This window comes from Triturus cristatus, chromosome 6 (assembly GCF_964204655.1).
Source record: "Triturus cristatus chromosome 6, aTriCri1.1, whole genome shotgun sequence".
NCBI lineage: Eukaryota > Metazoa > Chordata > Amphibia > Caudata > Salamandridae > Triturus > Triturus cristatus.
Window position 1 is genome coordinate 1,323,491,871 of NC_140589.1, and position 22,762 is coordinate 1,323,514,632.

At 46.0% G+C, this 22,762-nt stretch overlaps 1 protein-coding gene across 2 annotated transcripts in view; it reads right to left on the reverse strand.

Annotated features, from left to right (window-relative positions):
- The window catches only part of MORN2 (MORN repeat containing 2), a 241,183-nt gene that overhangs the window by 206,832 nt on the left and 11,589 nt on the right, over positions 1–22,762 (reverse strand). The gene's annotated exons all lie outside the window — the stretch shown is intronic.

Consider the following 22,762-nt stretch of genomic DNA (forward strand, 5'->3'; position numbering starts at 1 on the left):
CTCTCAAGCGTATCAAGAAGCAAATCTTCTTTAAAGTAAATTGACACTGTGCAATGCAAGACTTATCCCACCATTGGATGTTTAATGCAACATATTAGTCAAATACCCTTAAACAATTGAGTGGGGAGTCAATACTTTTTACAGATTGCAATGTGTTTAACACTTATAGATGGGGAGCCATGCAAGTATTCTCACCCTCACTTCCTATAGTTTTGTTTTTATGTTTTGCTATTATTTGCATTTAATTAAACCATCACAAACCAACAAAGGGTACAAAAAGCCAGCAGAACTGTCAGGAACGATGCTATGTATCAGGGTAGTGTTCCACCTAGTATAACATTTGGCAAGCAATCGTGCACCCTTTGGGTGACAGCAATTGGGTAATTGTACCCAGGGTTCGTTCAAGGGAAAGAGCGCTTGTACCGCCCCACGCCTGTCCACAATCACCACAGGTATCTGTCTATGCATTCAACCTTGGCCGGGTGCCCACAGTCTACCATACTTTCACACTCCAAACAGTTTAAGGGCTGGTTTGTAGGGATGGAGCAGTTCCACGCAAGTCAGTGGAAAGAGTAGAGGTCCGAGACTGCAGTTCCTGCTCTACAATCTGCCCATCTAGGCACAGTCTGGGGCAAGTCACCAGTATACCATCCCACTCAAGAAACATCGGGGTCCTGCGTACCCCTCTACTCTCTTCCTTCCATATCACCTCCCTCTCACGGGCCGCCCATTTCACCAACTTCAATCACCACCTATACGCGTCAGGACCTCGGGCCAATTTCCAACTCATGGGGCCCGATTCACAGAACTAACTTAAGACAAAATCCTAAGCTTACTACCATTTACTCATTTTGGTATTCACACAAAGCACTTACTCATTTTGGTATTCACAGAAGGCACTTACTCATTGATGAGTAAGTGCCTTTTGGTATTCACAGAAGGCACTTACTCATTGATGAGAAAGTGCCTTCTGTGAATACCAAAATGAGTAAGTGCCTTCTGTGAATACCAAAATGGTAGTAAGTTTAGGATTTTGTCTTAAGTTAGTTCTGTGAATCGAGCCCACTGTCAGTTGTCTGCGAGCAAGAATGAGTGCCAAATCTATGAATCTGTCTGTCACCTTACGGGCATGCAGGCCCTGTAAACACAGTTGTGGAGTGAGTTCAAAGTTCAGCTTAGTGGCATGCCAAGCAACCCAGAATACGGTGGACCAGTATGAAGCCAACGACGGGCAAGACCAGACCATGTGAAAAAAGCGTGCATCCTATGTGAGAAAACAAGAGCACATCGATTGTGCGCTGGGGAACATAGCATGGAGGCGCCAAGGAGTGAGGTTTGCCCTATGGAGGTAATAGAACTGAATGAGCATTCCTGGACACTTTGGGGGTGAGTTCCAGCACCCTCCTCCAAGCTTTGTTATTCAGTGGCGTCCCCAGGTCCTCCACCTGGTGCTGTCTCAAATATGTCAGATTCAGTTGTGCTCCCTTCAACAGTGCTCTGTAGAACAAGGTGACTGCCTTCATCCAGCCTGTTATTAGAAAGATATAACAAAGGCAATCGTGCTCTGGCAGTTCTGTGATACTGTGACCCTACCACTCACCTGTCCCGAGCAGCAGAGATCCGTGGAGTAAAAAATGTCCCACTGGCAGGTCATATGTCTCCTGCAATTCTGTGAAGGGACGAAACTCACCCCCACAAATAAATTGTCCAAGATTGTGATCCCCAGTCCTATACAGCGATGAAGTTCCAACCAACCCACCATCTGCCCAGAGCGTAGGGTACTCAGCAATGGCAGCTCAGAGGTCTATGGCAATTTCGTAAGTGTTCGTTGGAGCGACCTGTGGTCTGCAGCCCTCCCAGGGGTTCAAAACACATTCCCAGGTGTTCTGCATGTTTGAGAGCCTACCCAAGCCTTCTCTCACCAGCCCCTTATATGCCCCAAATATCTGTGGGTTTGTATTGTTCGAAGAGTGGGCATGTTTTGGGCTATCGGCCCGCTGGCTTTTTTGGAGGTGCATCATTTATGTTTAGGGTTTGAACCAACAGCACGCTCGTGAAAGGGGACGGGGCAAGTTTATTCATTTTACATGACTGGCTGAGGGCCTCATTATAATAAAAGGGATCGGGCCTGATGGGCAGGGGCCACTTCATCCTTCCACAGACCAGGTGAGCAGTGGAGTCTGTCACAGCCGAACCCTCACTTTCCTCCAGTCTGAGTCGTGGTCCTTGACCATCCGGGCCCTGCCTGTGACAGCTGAGGTGAGGAGCGGCGACTCCCTGAACGGACTGCTTTGTGGAAGAACTTCAGCACATGAACGGATGCACTAAGGGGGCGTTAACAGCTCGTGGCACGTGAGGGAGGGATGGGCCTGTTCTGAGCGAGCCACTGGAGCCCCTCCTCTCACTTGTGACTAAGCAAGCAGCTTGCAACCCAAACAAGCATTGGCATAGCCAATAGGTCTCGCTTTTGGAACCTTATAAGTATTTAGTTATGCAGCACAATATCCTTGGTGCAACAGCATCGCCCCGAGAATTCAGAACTCGACCCCTCCCCGAAATCAAACAGAATACTTAAATTGCATCTTTCAAGAAAGAAGGCAAACTTCTATTTATAAACACATTTCTGCACTAATTCCTAGGAACTCCTCTCTCCGGTTATCCTGCTCGCTTGTTACGCCGTTGTCTTTTCTGATCTGTCGTAGCATTGAGGTGACGCCGCCCTCACCTGTGGCATTGCCTTTCCCTGCACTGCTCTTGGTTATGACATGTTTGTCTCTATATGTCTCTGCTTCTTGAGCATTTGTAAAGCGATCTGATACCAAGTTTGCACTGTATAAAACTTTCAAATAAATAGAGTGAATGCACTTTAGTACTGAATTTAAGTGCAACACTTTACATTAATAATGTTAGGAAACAAAAATGATGTGTGGCTAAGAGCACGTATATATTGCGCAATTGTGATGTGTAAGGGTGGAGCCGAAATTACGCTGCTCCAGTGTTATTGACGGAGATGCCAGAAAAACGAGAACATTTCTAATAATGAGATGATTATTTCTCTCCCCCTAATGAAAATGGCAGTCTAATCTCTCTCAGCACTACTTACGGTCTGTGAAGTGCACTGGTACTCTCGATAGGAAGATAGCTCAGTGGGTTAGGATGCCTGCCAACGAAATGGCTATGGATAGCACGCCAATGTAAGCAGTTAAAATGAGGCAGGGTCTGAACCGGGTCTCTCTGGAGTTCATACAATGAGCGCAGTTGAACTGGTGAACCCTAAACCCCGGTTTTTACTTGTTGTGCGACGCTGAGTATAAAACTGGCTATTCTAATAGGCGTGAAAAGCTAATTTGAGCACACGACAAACAGCCAGTTGTGTAACAGGTGACAGTGTTTAATTAGACTAGGCTCGTCACACATAGCGTGTTTGGGGCAGTGGGCAGTTGCTATTCGGGAAGATGCATTTCTGGAAACTGCAAAGCTTGGCATCTTCGCAGAGAGGTGACGGGTCACGAGCTCTGCGTAGTCATGCAACATTTCATTAACTCTGGCGATACCATACAGTCCCCCGAGGTCGGAGACCCCCCCCCCTCCACCACCCTCCGCGGTGCCCTCAGATACATCGGGTCTGGCTCTCCCCAGTGGGAATGCTCCACAGTAATCCATATTAGCCCGCATTCACACTCCCTCCTAGGTGAATAGTGGCTGCCTGACTGAGTGGGCAATAACGGACTCATGGTACACGCCTCGCCCCGACGCTAAGCACCCCATGGCACTCCCCAGTTCAGTTCTCTCCCCTAGTTCTTCTTTCACTGGCACAGACCTGCTATACTGCAGACCACGCTCACACCAACCACGGTGTAAATGTAATCACACACTCAATGGTGGTCTATCCTGCTATGTATATGTTGCAGTCATTTACGTGAAACGTGATAATTGTCATCTTTTTAAAGCTAAATGCCAATAAAAATAATTTTCCAAAAAAAAAGAAAACTCTGGCGATACCATTATTTGCATATTGCCAGGGCGTATTCCATTATTCCTAATCTAACTGCAGTGGTCAAGAGAGAAGGAACAGTATAAATTCATGTTATGGCATACACGTACAATATATTTTGGGTGTTGGCACTTTGGTACTATTTTCTGTTACGTTTGTGTGCCTCTGTAAAGGGTGGAGTATTTTCGGAGGAGTGGTTCATTATGGGATAGGGAAGCACGTATTACCTCATGGTTCCCTTTATTGCGTACAGGTGGCACTGTTTCGTCATTCGAACACACGTAATGCCCAATAAACTAAAGTAGCATGGTGTTTGGTGGAAACATTGGATTTTCAAACCTCTGGCAAATCCACAGCCCTGGTGGAAGTTCTGGCTGGGCACTTGCAAAAGGTTTCTACCAACACCAGTGGTGGCCTATGTCTATTATGAATAATTGTTGCATAAAAGGCGGGGATTATTGACTGAAACCTTTAGAAACCAGTAACCATTTGCAGGATGCATGTTCGTTTTACTCCAAAGATGTTCATTAGATATAAAAACTCAAATAAGACGGCGGGTTGATAAACGAGAGACCATTTGAAGCCGGTCAACAGGAATTTTCACTAGCAAAAGGGAAATCTGAAAATACGTGCACATAGAACGTGAGGAGAGAACAGTGTAGATCTGTCTTCCCAAGTTCTTTAAGCTTTGGCAGAACCTTCTCTACACACTTACCACGTTTGATATTCAGTAAATGGGGGTGAGGAGGAGGAGGAGAGAGAGAGAGAGAGAGAGAGAGAGAGAGAGAGTTTGTTGTCGTCAACTACCCTTAAAGAAAGTTGACAAATAGTTTTGTGAGTTCATTTTAAGTAGGGATTCTTACAGGAAGACATTGTAACTTTGTTGATAGATTTGGGATTTTACACACACAAAACAAATAGTGACAGTGGATTGGGAGAATGTATGAAATTTCGCTTTCCTGGTTTCAAACCTGAGGACATTGTGACAACAGTTTTTTTTTTCTCTAGATATCTATACATGACCTTTAGGGTCAATCGAGATAATTACAAGTGTATAATGTAAGATCTGCTAAATGTAAACATAAGCTCCTGTACTCACGTTGCTGTCAACAAAGCCGCACAAAAATTATCAACTGAATAGGGCATATGAAAATCGAAATGTGATTACAGTAATCATTGTTATGGCAGGACAGATAAATAATTATTATATAACGCGCTCCGAGATGACAAATATCTACAAGGAATGTCACAAGCTGAAATTGAATTTGATTTGTGTTACTAGGACAAAAGTCAACAATCTATCGGATATACTGTACGCTGTGACGTAACAAGACGTTTCAAATCCTTACTACAAGCAGGGCTTTAAGTGGGCCGGGTCTCACCAGTGCGGAGCACCAGCAGTGTTTTTTAAAGGGGGCTCGAAAAGGGTCCCTATCGGGCTCTGTTTTGTGCCCTGGGACAAGCAGTCCGTTTTTTTCCGGACTGCAGTGACAGCAAGTGAGCATTGTAGGGAAGGGAAATCCTTGCTTCTTACATCTCCCATGTGTCTGCCTTTTAAAACACAAGACTCCGAGCGCTGTTGCGGGTGGGGGGAGGGGGGGGGGGGGGGGTTGAATAGCGCACACTGCAAATTGCCACTTCTCTTTTTGAACCTCAGTAGCAACAACATTGTCGTCATGGTGTCACCAGGGCTTTAAGTGGAAGCGTTTTCAATATTATATACAAACCATAGTTCCTGCTGCTTTATCTTATGCAACTAACAACCATTGACAAAGCCAATTGTCCTGACTTGTTGTAGGTATGATGTTACTTGTTGTATCATATATCTGGATGCAATGACAGAAACAGTAAAATAAAAGTCGGGCGGCACACTATGCTACGCACAGATTTTTAGCTTATGTGTTTTAAGCCACGCCCTTAATTAGGTTGTCCACGCCCCTTTCAGAGACCCCCCAGTTTTTTAATCCCACTTAAAGCCCTGAGTACAAGAGCTGAGCAGGCGTCTTCGTCATCATAAAAAGTACCAATTAGTTTGACCAACTGAATCTTTAAACTTCTGGGTGCATATTTTAAAGGACCATTCTGGTGGGGGGAAAAAAGACAGTACTGCGCCTCTCCCAATCAGCAGCAATAAACATTCTATTAAATGTTCGTTTGTTTGATGACGTCATCTGCGAGTTTGAGATTTATTGTGACTGCGTTCACCATATGGACCTTGTAAAATATAAACTTTACGTTCTCAGAGCTCTTTGAAGTATTTCGCGGAGCCTGTTTGCCTCGTAGTTTGAAAATATCTCTGTGCACTCAATAGAATTGCGAAAGGCCTGTGTGAAAAATTCTGAAAAGAAAGTTTGGGTCTCTAAAAGGTCATTTTAAAATGTGCTCAGTGAATGAATTCAAGCCTTTTAGGGGAACGTACGTACGTTTTGTCCCAACAAAACTTTACTATGCGGGAATACATTTTGGAAAATCGACTTATCTTAGATGTTAAAAACGTAAGCATATTAAATTACAGCCGGAAACAGTTTTTGCATGCCACCAGCCAAAACAAGCATTGGCCACGAAAGTCATTGCGATCACGATCGCTGTGAAAGCGAAAGTGATCGCGAAGATGCAGAAAGGCGTCCCTGAGTGCTGCTGGCTGGCCTAGCGCATGGTGGCTGTGCACGTGCACGCTCACATGCACGCAAGCGCTAGGCCAGCCAGCAGCACTTAAAAAACTCACACACAAAATGTCTCTCCGAGCCAGCGCATGCGCTGGGCTCAGCGAGACCTAAAAAGGCGAGCATTCTGTGTGTGTGGGCAAGCCCTGTGGCGAGGTGCGTGTGCCTCTAGCCCTCTATTGTCTTCTTTGAGCCCACCTCTCCATATTTTAACATTGTACTTTCGTTTTTGACCTTCCCTCTTCCTGCGCTGTCCAGCAGCAGCTTTTTCACAAATTTGTGTAAATGGGTTTTATTTTTTGTTTAATTAACGTCTTTTGTTACGTGAGCACGATGAGCCCCTTATCTGGAACAACACTCCTCTCACTATCGGGAATGTGGGCAGACGCTCGTACCTTCTGCTGACCATTGCCTTTATGTGCACTGGTTGCTTGTGCGTGAGGGTCTACAGGGGTGGTTTGGAAAGAAGTGAGGTAAACACAGAATGACGATTCTCCAATTAATATGCAGAGAGAATCTTGATTTCATTAAAGACAGATGGAGGCTAACATTATGCAAATACTTGTATTTGCTGCCCAAACATGCAGCCCTTTAAATAATGTTAATACATCATAAAACAAAGAATGTTCATAACATCATAAGAAGACAGTTCACACTCCCATCTTCCTCTTAGGCTGTGATGACACCAAAGATTGGACACAACGTGGCATTCCGATTGCTCCTAAGTATTGTTATCTGAGGACCAAAGGAAAAAAACACTGTATAGTAAAGATATAAAGAAAGGCTATACTGAAGCAGTAATAGAAAAGTAATAAACAACTTCAGACAACATTACATTAGTAGTAAAAATATATACATGCCAGAGAAAGAAACAATTTCAGTGAGCATTACATTAACTTAACATAAAATAGTAATACCAAGCCCATACCCCTCAGGGAGAGGAGGGTGGGATAATGTTAGCCTCCGTCTTTAATGAAATCAAGATCCTCTTTTCATATTAATTGGAGAATCTTCATTTCATTACAAGACCGGAGGCTAGCATTATGCATGTCTAAAGCCATGTAAGGCCGCACTGCTAACATGCTCTACTGGTCTCAAATAAAACTTTGAGAAGGTACTTGCATCTGACCAATCAGCAGCTTTAAGTATTTCGGGTAAGGATCCTCCTGCCCAAAATACTTTGCTTGCCATTGCACCCCTAGAGTAATGAGCCCAAAATCTAGAGATCCACATCTGCTTCATGCATAATCAGATGGACCTATCTGGCTAAGGTGGCTGAAGAAACCGGTCTAAATGGACTAACGTATGAAAGGAGAAGTTGGTCAGTGTTGTCAGGTCTGAATGCTGAAATTGTACTCTCATAACACTTCATACAAATAACAACAGACCATTTTTCACACTCATAAAAAAGGGGGTAGAAGATAGACTCTGAAATGGTTTTGGTTCTTTTCGAAATATCGAAATGGACACCTTCAGAGGAATACAATCTATTGGGAAGTTCTAAGACTTTAATGTCTGAGACCCTTCTAAAGGAGATTAGACACAGAAGTGTCACTAGTTTCATGGAGATTTGTTTAAGGGAGAGTAAAGGGTTATTAGGCTAGGCCAGGCCAGGAAGAGATTACAAATTAAGTTGACATCCCATAGGGATTCATAGCGTGCTTTAGGGGTCTTCTTAGTCTAAACTCCTTTCATAACTCTTTTGATTAGGGGATTGCTACCAACCGCAAGATTATTAATCAAGGCATGACCTGATGAGATTGCTGATCTGTAACAATTGATAGTTCTATAAGAGATGCCTGACTCAAAGAGATGAGCTAGATACTTGGCTATGTGTTGCAAAGAGCTTTGTACGGGATCCAGATCCCTTTCTATGCACCAACAACTCCATTTCCTCCAAACACCTCTATATCTCTTTCTAGTTCCTGGTTTCCATGAATCTTCCAGATGGCTTTTAGCCTCTCCCAAAAGGTCAGAATATCTGCCAGAACCCCTGAAATCTTCCAAACAAGAAGGTTCATCTTCCCTTCTAAGACCAAAGGATGTTCCTCTCCGTCCAGACCTTGGAGTAGACCTAAAGATGATAAGTTCAGTCGTGGAAAATCCACCGATAGTTCCATTACCCCGGGAAACCAAACTTGGGATTTCCAAAATGGGGTTAATAGAATGATGGAGCATTACTCTAGTTTCACTTAGCACAAGAGTCTCTGAAACATTGAGAAGGGGAGAAATGCGTAACCCTTGATCCTTTCCCAGAGTTGGAGAAAGGCATCTACCGCTGTTGCATTGGGATCCAGTCTCTAACTGACATACGTCCGAACTTGCTAAGTTAGTCTGCTTGCGAAAAGGTCTATCTGAATTGGATCCCATAACTTCTGGATTAGTGCAAAGGCTTCTGGATTCAATTTCCAATCGCTGGAATCGTGGAGGAAATGAGAAATCCAGTCTGCCCTGATATTTTTAATTCCCTGAATAAATTGCGCTCGGAGTGTAATCTTTTGATCCCAACAAAAATACCATATCTGTTTTGCTATATCTAAAAAAGTCTTGGATTTCGCACCCTCCAGACGGTTTATATATCAGACAGCAGAGAAGCTGTCCAAGCGGATTAAGAAGTTCTTTAGTAACTTTTTGAAACTTATAAGGGCATTTAGAGCTGCTAACATCTCTAGGTAGTTTATGCGTAGGGATTGTTCCTTTAAGGACCACCTCCCCCCGGATTCTAGATTGTTGAGGCAGGCTACCCAGCCGCAGTTGTTCGCATATGACTATAGGGTAAAGTCTGGAATGTTTCCAAAAATGGCCTTCCCGTTCCATGGTTGGAGGTTCTTTAGCCACCTGAGTAGATCCTCTTGTGCGTCCTCTGAAAGGGGAACTGAGTCCTCGTACCATAAACCCTTTCTCAGACCTAGTGCCTTTAGTCTTTGGAGACCCCTGTAATGAAGTGGACCTGGAGAAATTGCTTGGATAGAAGATGACAGAAGACCTAGGACCCTGTCTAGGTCTTTTAAACGTATTGACTCTTTTGTTAGGACAGAGGATACTTGTTTCTTTATCTTGGTAATTTTTTGTGAGGGAGAATCAGATTGGAAAGGTTAGTATTTACATGGAATCTAAGGAATTGTAACTCTTGTGTCGGAATCATGATAGATTTCTCTATATTTATGATGAATCCTAGATTATGAATAAGATCTACAGCCAGTTGTAAGTGTTTTTGAATCTCTATTTTGTCTTGAGACATAATGAGAATGTCATTTTGGTAAATAATTAGATGATCTCCTCTCTCTCTAAGGTAGCTCACTACTGGACAAAGGACTTTGGAAAAACACCAAGAGGCTGAGGACAGGCCGAAGGGGAGACAAAGGAACTGATAAAGAGTTTCTTTCCAAGTAAAACAAAGGTACTTTTGGCTGTCCTTGTCTATGGGTATTGTAAAATAGGCGCCTGAGTTCTAATTTTACCAGCAAGTCCCTGGCTTGTAAAATGTCTCTCAGAAGATGGATCCCTTCCATCTTGAAATGTCTGTCAGTTAAGAACTTGTTTAGATATTTTATGACAGGACGCAAACCCTTGTCCTTTTTTTTACTAGGAAAATTGTACTTATAAAACCGTTTGAAATCTCGGTTAAAGGTACCTTTACGAGTGCTCCCTTGTCTAACATCTGGTAAATCTCTAGATCTATTAGCTTTGAATTCTCTGAGCCAAGAGTCATCTCTCTTGGTCGCTTGAGTTGAAATGGATGTTTCCAAAATTCTATTTTGAAGCCAACTATAGTTTCTAGAACCCAAGGGTCTTGTGTAATCCTTGACCAATTGTGTGCGAAGTGTTTCAATCTCCCACCCACCTTGGTATGGGAACAGGAAGTCGGGCTTACCTTGATAACCTTGATTCGAAGATCTGGGTCTCCCGCCACGGGATCTTGAGCTCCTCCCTATTTGGGGGTAGAAGTTTGAATTTTGGCGAAAGCCTCTGTTGAAGTGAGAGGGGCCTCTCTGGTTTTGGGGGTAGAACTGGGACCTATAGGTGTTGCGGCTCACAGCCAGTCCCCTTCTGTCAGCCCTTCCAAAAAGTGGATGTACCCGAAAAACTCTCCGCATGCTAGACTGTGCTTTGCTAAAAGCAGTAAAGGTGGAAATATACTTGCCTAAAGATTTCACAAAGTTCTCTCCAAATAGGAGTCCTTTGAAATGCCCATGTCCTCCCTAGAGGACAGACCGGCTAGTTTAGGGTTCATCCTTAAAAAAAAAACGCTTTACGACATTCCGTAATTAGGTTTGTTGGCATTATCTAAAAAACAAATTGTGCATTGTGACCAACCCCTCAGAAGATCAATATTGACTAGAATGTTATTGGTTCTTGCCTCTTCAGGAATGTCAAGAATCCTGGTTAACGGACCAAGGACATCAAGGAGTTTATCCTGACACTGTTTCAGGCATTTCTCTATCCCTTTCCTGGGGTCCTTCCCGAATCTAAAAATAAATGTTATCAATTCTGGATCGAGGTTGGGGGTGTGCACACCTTGTCCTCCGTGGAGGGTCTAGGACACTCATTGCGCAAAAGGTTACGGGACTTCCTCGCCAATTGAGTTAAGTATTTGTTAACGTGGTCCATTGGCCACCATTCAGAGCTGCGTGGATGTCTGAAAGATGTAGGGTTGAACATTTCCCCGCCAAGGGGGTCCTTAATGGAAGAAGAAGTGGAAGGTTGTTCCAAATCTTGGTCAAGATTATCAAAGGTATCTTAAGGATCGAATATAAATGTGTCCATGTCCAGCTCCTCATATTCTAAGGATTCAGATTGTGAATTAAAGGTATCATCAAAATCATTTGTACCATGAAGGTTACTTCTTTCTCTCATGCCGCTACGGGCAACTATTCTCAATTTCCCAAAATGTTGGGTTTTATCTTTTATGCTGCTATAAGCACCATTATCTATTGTAGCACAAGAGTTATCAAAATCGTTAGCATGGGTGGATGCTTCCTCCAAGTGTTTCCTCTTGTGGGAAACCTTTCCCCTCTTCAGGGGTCCAGAGGTAGTAGGGGAGTCTCCGTCGGAGAGAGAGAAGTATATCTCCTCAACAGGGGAAACCCTTTTCCTCTTAGCTAATGTGGCATCCACCGCCTCCTTAATGAAAGATCTAAGTTCTTCCTCAAGGAACCTCTTAAGGCTCTCTCCCATAAGCACCTCCTTAGGGGGCTGTAGTGAATTATTAATGTCCATTCTAATAAAGGTTGTAATAAACCAAAAGATGCCCTCAAGGTTTACTCACAGTTATAAGGCCGAAGAAGGACTCTTAAAAGGGATTTCTTTCCCTTTATAATTCAATAGCAGGGATATTCTATCCCTTTAATCTTATTCTTTTAATTTCTCTATTTTTAAAAATAAATTATGTCAAATACTTGGGCCAACCGGGTGGCGTTCGCGTTGAGGAAATATATAAGGAAACCACAGGAGGCGTCCGACTCAGCAGGCACAGTTACGAGCTCGAGCGATGAGCCGTAGTCATGGTAACGTGCCTGCCGAGACGGAGAACTCCCGGACCTCGCGTCACTAAGGGCGCCTGTTGTTGATATTCTGTAACCAGGAAGGAGTCTCTCTCACATCTCCTAGGAGGTTGCTAGGAGACGCAAGCAAGTTAAATCACGCGAGCGTGATTCTTTCGGTTCTGGCCTGTTTTAAAAAAAAAAAGAATATAATGAGTAAAATGAAGCCGAAGTCCGGACCTGTCTAAATTAAACCGACCAGCGGGGAGCTATGCGTAATGGGCATGGGCCGGTAAACGGCACGCAATCAAATACATTTCTTGACAATTGCCGATAGCGTAGTAACGGCATGAATGTTATAGAAAAAAGACATTTATGACAATGAAAATAGGGCAAGGACTAAATCAGGTACCTACCTGTCCCCGCCATAAATAGGACAGGGTTAGAAAGTAGCAAAAGGAAAGAAATGTTAATACAAGTATTAACTAAAAGCTAGTGGAAAGACAAGTTGTCTATGATATTATATTGAAAAAACAAAGTTATTATATCAATATCACAATAAAATAGCAATCATGCCACGATTGTAGATAGATACTTAGCTGTGTCAGGAGCAGCGAATAAAAGAGGAAGATGGGAGTGTGCACTGTTTTCCTATGATGTTATGAACATTCTTAGTTTTATGATGTATTAACATTCTTTAAAGGGCTACATGTTTGGGCAGCAAATAAAAGTATTTGCATAATTCTAGCCTCCGGTCTTGTAATGAAATCTTGCTTTCCATGCTGGATAGTGCTAAAGGGTGTAGAAACAGTTCAATATAATTTTACTTATGTAGAGGGAGGGATGCTTCTGAATTGATGGTTCATAAAAATACATCTCTAAAGAAACTAAATTTGAATGGTATACTGTGGTATCCTGTGTGTCCCTGTTTTCTGCATGTCTAGGACTGCTGAGTGAATGATGTGCTGGAAAGTTGGTGTGGGGTCTGCAGGGGGGGTGAGGAGATAGGTGCAGTTGGAGGGTGGATGACGCCCCCAACAAAGATTGTCCTATCCTGCTGCACAGTAAGGTCATCTTTACTATGCTTTCTAAGCGAATATAGTTGAATATATAATGACAAATGTGTTGTTGAATATTTAATTGTTTCCCAAATTTTGTTGGGGGCAGAACCCCCAAAGCCCCTTTTTGTAGTGGTCAAGCTTGCTCGCTGCACTCACTGTGCACCATAAGGAGGCCGGTCTGACAAACTTTGCGAGCGCTGCTTTGGGTTCCCAGTCCAGCCCTAGCAGGAGCAGGGGCCTTGTACTGCAAAATAAAACCACACATTGAAAATAAATAATGGTTGTCTGCTGCCACCTTAGGGCTGGGGCAGTCAGTATAGGCCTGCTCCCTTCATTATATTGTCTTTTGAGGGTAAACCGAAGACAAGACTTTTGGAACAACACTTTCATCCAAATGCTGCATCAACACAATATGGCGTTGAACAAAACGAACTGTTGGGTATGTGGTCTCCTGCCTCACTCAATGGAGCACACCATGTCTTTCCTTCCATATCCCTACTCTGTGCACGCTTCCTGTACTGCCTGGATGATGCTCATCATAGACGCCCACCAGACTAGCAATATCAACGATGCTGTGATCCAACAATTCCGAGATGAATTCTGGCGAAACAGAACAGGGAACACAATAAATCCCTTCTGCCCGACTAATAGTTCCATCAGAATGTCTGAAGAAGAAAAAGAGGAAATGCTCATCTTCAACACTACTGACCGCCTTCGGTTCACTAACTTTAAAAAGAAAACTCCTGCAAAACGAACACTGCCGCTATCAACTGTTCGCATTCCTGGGCTTGTGTGCATAAAAGGCCTGGGCATCGAGTACGTTGGGGACAGCTCTTGCACCATAACAACCACTCTGAATGCGACCTCTCCTCCTCCCCTTGTCGCCTCCCCAAACACCTACTTTGTGTGCGGAACAAAAGCATACACCTGGCTTCACAAGAATTGGGGGGGCACATGTTACATAGCGTTTCTCTTGCCATCTGTCTACCTTGCTCCTCCACTGTATCACCGTACTCGCCGCAGCGACCATGTGAGCGATCAAACAGACACTAACTCTCAACAGTTCCTGGATGCAATGAAGGGTCTCCTCCCCATCTGGGAGCCGATAGCAAACAGCCAAGCCACCGCCACCTCGCCAGAGTCCTGGAGGCCACTGTCAATATCACAGCAGGTATCCTGACCAACAACACTGCGGAGCTCCAAGCGGTCCGCCTCGTCATCTTGCAGAATCGCATGGTGCTTGACACCATCCTCGCTGACCGCGGAGGAGCATGCCACATCATCAGCACCAGCTGTTGTTTGTATATTCCAGACCATTCCTCGTCTGTTTATGCAGCTATTGCTACACTTCATCGAATTGCCTCTGACCTTCACCAAGATACTGGCTCGTGGTCCCTTGGTCCCTGGTTGTGGCAACTCCTGCTAGCCTGGGGATGGAAGGTTCTGATGATTCTCCTGGTGCCTCTTGCCTTAATTTTTCTTTGCTGCCTCTGCCTCCAATGTGGCCCGCCACTCTGCAGCCTCTGTGCCAACGCTATCAAACCAATCCCTCCGACCAACCCTATCAAGAACAACAAAGCGAAAACTGAGCACGAAGTACAGCAACTAATGAACATTGTCATCGACTAGAGACATCTCTCACACACGACAGGCTGGCACTCCAATGTCACAAGCGATCGAAGGGTTCGAAAAAGGGTTGCGCGTGCTCCACACGACAGAGAAAAGATGCGTGTGCAAGCGGGCCTAACCCTGTATCACCCCAGACTGTCTGCTTGTACCATCGTTCCAAGACTCTTCACATAGCGAAACTTTGAGCCATGAGAAACTCCTTCATCGATTCCCTTTTTTTTTCTCTTCATCGTTTCTCCACATCCAGAGTGCCTGGGTAATGAAAGTGCTAGTAACCCCTCAAATTACACGAATAAAGGCACCAACGGCTATCCTCCTCCTCCTTTCCTCCTCAGAAGATTTTCAAAGAACTTCAACCAAGCGACAAGAACCTTTTTTTTTTTACTTTTGGCTTCGCTCCTGTCAAAAGGAAGGACTGTGGAAAATACCTTCTTTTTACCTTGACAGTCGCTCCGCCATTTTGTACTCTGTGTTACCATTTGCCGCTGTCTTGCAACTTGCCCTCCATTTTGTGTTGCCACAAACACTCTGGGGTCACATTCCTGACTCGCCTCACCCCTGCACGAACATCCACACTTTGTCCGCACTCTGACCTGCCTGGAACTGCCCAGTACATGTTCGACCAGTCGGGCAGGGAGTTTCCTCAGATGTTTGTTGTCCCCATCCTGTGTCCTCTGCCCTGCAGGCGCCCGGTAACCGCCACCTGTGGACATATCAGATTGGCTCCGGCTTGTTGTGCAATCATAATATGCCCTGCAGAGGCCCACAACTACCACCTATGAACTTATCAGATTGACCTCTCTGTACCATGTAATTATATGGTTTTGCCCATGTCCTGCGAAAAACCCCAAAGGCTACTCACCTGCTGATCCACCAGATTGACCATTGATTATGAACATAATAAAGTATTATTGGTACAACTCCCTTACATGCCTGGGGCAGGATAAAGGGTATATAAGACGCAAAGTAAGAACATGCTGCAGATTGCCTCAGCTTTGAGTGTCTGTCGTTGATGCACTCTCTCTCATGAGAAATACAATAAATACCCTTTCTCTCGTGCTCCTGTGTTGGTCTCCATTTGTATCCTGAACCCAGTGGACAAAGGGTGACCCTGCACCTTTGGGTGGGCTCTAAAAAGACCCCGAAATCCACAACAGGATTTACTCCAGTTTACCTCTTACATTGAGAAGTGGTCAAAATCTGTCAAAGCAGTTACTGCTCTCATGTATACAAGCATGTCATTAGTGTATAATTAAAGACAGAGGCAATCGGTAGAAAGGGATAAGCCCTGATAGTGGACCCCCTAGTATCATCTGAGCAAACGGTTCCAGAGCCAGGGCAAAAAATGGTGGCGATAACAGGCATCCCTCTCTAGTGCCCAGCTTAACTACACAAGCCTCTGAGATCACAGACCCAGTATGAACCAGAGCCAGCGGGCATGTGTATAGGGGTCTCATCCACTTAACGAAAGGCAATCCACAACCCATGCCAAGTAAGATGGTATATAAAAACTCCTGCTAGAGCGAGTCAAATGCTATCCTGATATCTATGAACATAACTAGAGAGTCTGGTGTGAGACACTCCCGCTGATCCAGGGAGAGATGCAACTGACGGATGTTAAGCATGGTGCTACGAGTAGGGATAAAGACGGGTTGGTCAGGATGGACCAGAGAGCCTATATGTGGTACTAACTGGTTTGTGAGTATCTTACTCAGTATCTAATAGTCGGCGTTAAGCACCACAAGGGGGAGATACGATTCCAAGAGAAGTGGGGGTTTCTTAGGCAAGGATACAATTGTGGCCACATGCAACAAAGGAGGGAGCACCCCTGTGCCTGGGAGTCGTTAAACAAGGTAACCAATCTGAGAACAAGCTCTGAGGCAATCTAGCACAGGGGCCTTAACCCTCGCCATCTCTTTGATAGCTCCCCGAACCTCATGCTCTGTGATGTCCATGCCCAATTGTGCCGCCACCCTCGGGTCCAAGGACACTGGTGAGGAGTAAATGATGTAGTTAAGCATATTAACTTTACTGGCCCTAGTTCTAGCGGAGTACGAAATTAATCCCCTCCTGTGTGAGGACATCACATCCAAGGCATCCCTCACCTGGAGTATGGTATGCCCTCTCGCCTCGCTCTGCAAAAGCCAGGCAAACATTTTGCCTGACTTTTGTCTCTCGGCATGGGCCTTAGTCATATTGGCTCTATAATCAAAGTGCTACAGTCGGTCTACAAAAGCAAGTCTTTTCTCCCATTCATCTAGGACGCGCTCCCTACCCTCTGGAGTCCCCTCTAAGTCCTGGGGAAGACCATTAACAAATGCCTCCTGCTGCTGTATGTCGGAGTGCAGCTGAGCTCGTACCTCAATCTTGTTAGAGATACAAAACCCCTGAACCACCACATTCGTGCCTCCCATTCCAATCCTGGCGAGGATGACAAACCCATATTATCACGCCAATAGCTAGAAACCCGGTCACGCAGGGAGGCCCGGAAGGCCTGATCTTCCGGCATTGTAGGATCCAAGCACCAGGTGGGGACACTCAGCCTGTGTGGCGGCCATGTCAAAGAACACAGTAAGGGGGGGTGGCTGGAAAATGTCTTTGCTAGGTTTTCTGTGGAAGCTACCTTACCATCTGATGCCCCACAACAATAGACTCTGTCAAGCCTCCCTTCCAATGAGTGTAAGCCTCATCGGTAAGAGTATTCTCAGGCTTCTAGGTTCAGCGCTCACCAGCAATCAATGAGGTCCCACTGGCAGCCCAGGGGTGGGCAGGCTGTGCCAATTTATGCGCTGTACGCAGACGGGGGTGAGATTTATCTAAGCCTAGATCAGCAACACAATTAAAGTCGCACTCCTAAACTATCCTCAGATAAGAGGTCGTTAGCAGTAATAGATGGTGTGAGAAGGTGGCCTGGTATATGCCGTCCACTAATTAAAGTGGGCACCCTGTACCACTCCACACAACCCTTATGATGTATGCGGTCAAAGATAACCTTATTGAAAGCTATCCTAGTGGTAGCTATGGAGAGCAGCCTTCAGGCTTAATCTTGAAGGAATGTAAAGCAGCTTGTTTTACCAGAATATCACCTCCTGATTGACTTAATGAAGGAGAACCACACAGTAGTTATACAAAATATGTATTTATTAATATAATACTCTCTACTATCCTCTACATGAAGATAGAATATCAAACACACAATACTGGATCAATAGAACAATTGTAAGTAGCACAATACACAGCAGGCTCAGGGGGAGACCGAACCATATACTAAAATAGTGGTATAACAATCACAACTTGACTAGACACAGTGCCTAGAGCACGTAGAATCGCTGGGACCCCAAGGAACCACCCAAGGTGATGACACAGGAGGCCCACGGAGGACGGGTGCAGTGAGGAAACACGACCGTGTGCTCAGTACATCTCTATAGGAAAGTCACAGATGCAAAATTAAAGTTTAAGGACCCTTCTAGGAGGACTTCGAGCAAACCCTTCGGAACTTAAGAGTTTAAAGAGCCACCCCACCCGTGGATACCGTAGTACCAGAGTTACCTAACCCAGGGAAGCCGGGTGCATAGGTCTGAAGTGGCGTTGGAAACTCTTGTCATTCTCTATGGAAGGAAGAGAAGAAGTGCTGCTGCCATGAAGGTGAAAAGGATCCGTGGAATCTAAGCCTAGATTCTTGATGGAAAGAACCTGAAACCAGAGGGGACAGAGTCTGGGTCACTTCAGAGTGACCAGGGGCTTGGGAGACAAATGCCCACCGATGTCGGGTGCTTCAGGTGCGAAGAACGGATGCTTGACTCTGCAGCGACGAAGACGAGGAGACGTCGAGGACAACCAGGAGCTGGAGGTGAGCTGTCCCACGAAGGATGTCGAGTGCTGAGGGGTCGGTGTCTGGCAGGAGCACCAACAAACCTTGGCAAAACCAATCCACGCAGGACGGTCAAACAGGCTACGAAGCGGACCAGCAAGGTCCAGGGGACTCACCAAGCAATGGGGAGTCAGGGCATGTCTTGAGCAACCAGGAAGGCCCAAGAACAATCAAGATGACCCTCAGAAGGACCCACAGGCCGAAAGACCAGGAGTCGCGCGGGGACCTCGAAAAAGATTGCAAAGCACCAGCCCACGGAGCACACAGTGCGAGGAGGCCGGAGTTCTTTGGAGCAAATTCTGCTCAGGGTGGTCAGGAAAATATGGGATCTAATGCACAGGCTGGGGAATCGCCAACAAGCATATGCACTTGCAAATGGACATGGTGCACAGGGGTTGGGGTTACACAGCCCCCAAGAGGGATACTGGCCTCAAACTCGGTGAGAGGGCGGATCAACTTCTGGGGCCTCTAGGAACCCACCTCTTGTGTTGCTGAAATCTTTGGACTCCGCAGGAGCTCAGGAGCAGCTACCGGTCCGTTGCACTTTAGGTGCCTGCAAAGCAGGGGAGTGATTCCTTCACTCCAAGGGAGATTCTTCGGTTGTCTTAAGTGCCCCACAGGTCCTGCATGGAGCCTATAAGAGGTCACGGCACAAACTAAGCTTTGGACGGAAAGGGGGACGAAGTCAAGCCCAGTCGTGGGCCAGCGAAGTCCAGGTGTCCAGACAGTCGAAGGTTAGTGGTTTCTTCTTTGTAGAATCTTGTCCATGTAAAATCCAATGTCCTGTAGCCAGGTAACCCATTTTATGCCCACGGGAAAGGGTTGGACAGATTCAGGGGACCCTCCTAGGGGAGGGGCAGGACAGAGGGGTGGCTACACCCATATCCTTTGTCCAGTTTCGTGCCAGAGCAGGAGCCAATGGCTCCCAGAACTGGTTTGAGCTGGACTATGCACAGGGACACCAAATGTGCCCCCAGTGCACACTTTCTGGGACTCACAGAGTGCACCCGCCCAGCCCCAATACACTAAATCCAGTCTAGGAAGTGGTCACACCTCCCTGTGACAGGATGCCTATTGTGCTGCCTTCCTCTGCTCGGGCTTGGCTCAGCAGCAGGAGGGCAGAAAGGTGTCCCTGGTGGGCAGCATCCATTTTGTGCTGTACAGGACGAGAAGGCTGGCACCGGTAAGACCAGTGACCCCACAAAGCTCGCTTCAGAAGGGTGGAATCATACCTCTCACACCAGTTACTGGTGTGGAGGTATGATTTCAAGGTGTTTGATACCAAACACGATATGTTTCTATGCAGCCGTTTTCGAGATACCATTTACGCGAGGTTATAATGCACCTCTTCCTATATGTCCAGCCGAGTCACGGACAACCCGGGAGAATGGTCTCCGAAGGCTGCAGAGAGGCTCTGCTCATGCAGGGGTGCCCTCTCACATAAAACCACGCACCCTGCCTTTAGGATTGTCAAGGCCTGCTAAGGGGTGACTTATACGTTTTAAGTGTAGTGACTATTAGATATAGTGAACCTATATCTAATGTAAGTGGTGCAAGCACCACCTTACAAAGGCTGCAGTAGCAGATCTCTAGTTCCATTTTGCATGGCCTCTCATGGGTGGCATAATACATGTTTCAGCTCATGGGAGGCCTCTGGGGTACCTATGCCCTGGGTACATGGTGTACCATATACTAGGGACTGACAAGGGTACCCCAGTATCCAATCTGGAGTGTACCAAAGTACATGTATGTCAATTTAAGGGAGAAAGCAGATAGGCTGGGGTCCTGATTAGCAGGATCCCAGTCAGACTAGTCAAAAACAGTGAGACTTCAAGCAAAAAGTGGGGGTAACTATGAGAAGCAGATCCTACTTTCCTACAGTAGGGTCAAGCCAGTCAGAAATGCAGGTTGGCTAACATTCAGAGCATAAATATTCACTAAGCCAAGATCTCTACCATCTAACCATCCCAGCACTAAAAGATACAGACAGTGGGGGTCAGCTATTGCTCGGTGTAACTGGAATGGCACCCGGGGCCTGATCCAAACTAGTGCTCTCCATGCAAGGATAAAGTAAGTGGTGGCATATACCTGGCCCCTCCATTGCCTACGCAATGCTAAGCTTTCAGGGCCCATAAGGTGAGTCTCCAGCAGGAATGCAATCGGTACCCCTCTGCGCTTCAGGTAAATTAAAACATTATAGAGTTTAGAGGGGGTGGATAGGCCCTGCATGTTCCATATGATCAGTCTAATCTGGGTCACCATGTGGTCCAGTCCAGGGATACTGCCACTAAGTGCCCCAACAAAATACAGCTATTTCAGGCCGCTCATAACAAGCACATATCAGATAATTCGGCACCAAATGTGCCACATTAAAAAGAAAACCGCGCAATAAAAAACAAACCAACAGGTCAAAATCACAAACCCCCAACACACCCCCTAGGACTGCGACATATAACATTCTGTCCAAACAATGAATAACACAGGGCCCAATAAGGAGCCAACTAAAGCCCAACGGTGGGACCAACTAATTTTGTAACTGAGTATGATATGGCAGGAAGAAACAACCAATTCCAGAGGGAGAAAGAGAAAAAACATAAGAAGTCCAATGTAGTGGGATGGTAGGCGCGAACGCCGCCCCCTCCCTCCCAGCCTAGATCCTCCCCTGCCCATGCAAATCAAAAAACAGTAGTAATCGACAAAAGTAATAACATGCATCCACCACTACTCCACAGCCCAAGGAAAACCATAGTTTACTCCTTAGGAAACGCCCACCAGTTGTCCATCAGACAAGTTCTTCTGCTTTGCCCAGGGTAACCCCCAGAAGTATATTCTCCAGACCTGGCTCCACGGAGTAGAGACTGCCCCCGGAGTCTCGGGGCTTTCACCGCTTTTAAATCAAACAGGCATACAGTAACTTGATGGTATGACTCCAACCAGTCCCAAGCCGCAGCCGGATTAATGAAAAAGTGCACTTGATTCTCTGTCTGGACTTTCAGCGGGACTGGGAACAGCAGGGAATAAAGCAAGCCCAGGTCATGCAGCTTCTTTTTGACCACGAGAAATTATGCTCTCTGGGTTTGTATCTGGAGGATAAAGTCAGGGAATAAAAAGACATTGCCCTTTTTCACCATGAACGGCACATGTGCGTGGGCCTGCTGCATAAGGTGATCTTTATTACAGAAGTGAAGGAGGTGAGCTATCACTGGGAGAAGAGGGGCCCCCGGTCGAGTAGGCTGTGTGGGCATACAGTGAGCTTGTGCCAGGGCTAAATGTTTGGATAGGCCCTCTGGAGTCACAAGTTTCTGAAGCCAATCCCAGAGAAAAGCCAACAAATGGTCACCCTGGAATTGTTTTGGGAGGCCCACAACTTGGATATTGTTCTGGCAGGCCCTCCCTTCCTGATCGCCTCATTTGGGCTTTTAGTTCTGTGAGGTGATGATCTGTATGTTGCACAGCTGGTGCCAGTGACTGCACTGTGACTTCCAATGTAGTGACCCTCTCCGACAGTTTCCTGGAGTACTCATGGATGAGGCCGAGTTTCGCTGCTCTGGAATCCATCGCAGCCATTATCAAACTTACTATCAAGAGATGAAGTGTCTCCACTACCTGCACTCTGCTTGATCCCCTCTGGGAGGCGCTCGTTGGTGCTTCCTCCTTGGCTCGTTGTGTGCAGCCTATTGTGTTCCCGCCCACACAAACAGGTATATAAGAAGAAGAAGTAGTACGGCAATCACTAGGATGGTCAGACCTCAACAATTGGCCTGCGGTGCTACTGTTCTGATGCTGGTGGCAGACATAGTACCAGTAGCAATCCGGGAAGTCTCAGTCAACTGCACTGCCAGCCACCAGCAAGGGCCTTAAAGGCTCTGGGGAAGGACACAGAGTCCAAGTAGCCCGGGTGTCAAGTGTGCTGAGTATAAATAATGTTTATGGGCCTTCCAGAGGGGCCCTCACAGACCGGTGTTGGGGAGGGGATCTGCAGGCCAGGGCGTGATAGGGGTCCAGTGGCAACTCAATCTGCTACGACCATCCAGCTGTTGTGCCAGGAGGACAGTGGAAGA